We start from the raw sequence: 1256 nt of genomic DNA on the forward strand, positions 1-1256 counted from the left end.
GTGGAAGGTTTTCCACACCTTTTTTCTCTGGTGCCGTCTCTGCTGCCGGCACATCTGTGGTGGCGGGGGCCGTGGCTGCGTCCCCCACTGGGGCTTGAACCCCTCCTGCAGCAGGAGCCGGGGCTGCGGCAGGGATCGTTGGACCCGAGAACAGCATGCTGGTGGCAGATTGCAACTCGCCTGCTGGAGTCAAAGCTGCGAAAGCAGATGCGACGGCTCAATGTTCGGCTTTCATACTTTTCAATGTTTCAGTGATCAGCCTCCACACAGTGAAGAACTTGCTCACCTCCTTAGATCCTTACTTATTTCTTCGCAGAGCTCTGCCCCTATTTTTTTCCCATGTTGAGACATCAAAAGCAGCTCCAACTGTGGGGACCAAGTCCTTTCCCTTTGCCCAAAGCAGCAAAGCCTTCAAGGTAGACGAGTCATAGCTTAGTCCTCTCGTAGAGAGTATACATTGGAGGAGCTTAACCACTGCTGACTCTTCTTTTGTCAGCGTTGACCCCATCCCATCCCTGGCCGCTCGCTTCATCAGGGCAAGATTCCCAACTGTTTGCGCAAGCGTCTTCCCGAGTGCCGGGGCAGCACTCACCTTTGGCCAGCTTCCGCACCCTCTGTCTGACTTTCTGTCAGAATGTCCAACACCGATCCGGGGGTCCCTGTTCCGGTGCCAAATGTTGACGCAGAAGTCATGGACACTGCACATGATCAATGTGATCAAGCAAATGCCAATTTATTGTTGATACATCCCGGTTAATATAGCTCTTCTACTTCCTTATCATGCACAAGTTCCTAACTAATTGGTTAACTATATCTGTACACGCGCTCTTAGCTACGATATGATTCGTTAAAGTCTCTTGTCCACGCGCATGGTATTCTCCGTCTGCGTCCTGCTTTGCTTTCTGATCTCAGTCACGTACACCAACTTTTCTCCTTCTTTTCAAGGTTGTTCTCATCATTTTCTGACCACAGGCGGCTCCCCCAATGTCCTTGAGGCTTACTGCTCACAAGCATAACAAGTCCATTCGGTCTGGATTGTTCACTAAGTGTCCTTGATTCTTCAGATGTTCCACATCTGGACAGCACAGGGCCAGCTCAACTTAACCAGCTGCATGTTCACATCAAAACCAATGTGGAGCTAGATGTTTAGCTGAAGCAGTCTGGGCTGTCTTCTGGTTTTCCTTCCATTCCACTGCTTCTTGGGCAGCCATGCATCTGCAGTAGCTCTCCAGCTGGGAGTCACAGCACAGTACTCC

This window comes from Egretta garzetta, unplaced genomic scaffold, assembly GCF_000687185.1.
Source record: "Egretta garzetta isolate BGI_Z169 unplaced genomic scaffold, ASM68718v1 scaffold248, whole genome shotgun sequence".
In the NCBI taxonomy this organism is placed as follows: Eukaryota; Metazoa; Chordata; class Aves; order Pelecaniformes; family Ardeidae; genus Egretta; species Egretta garzetta.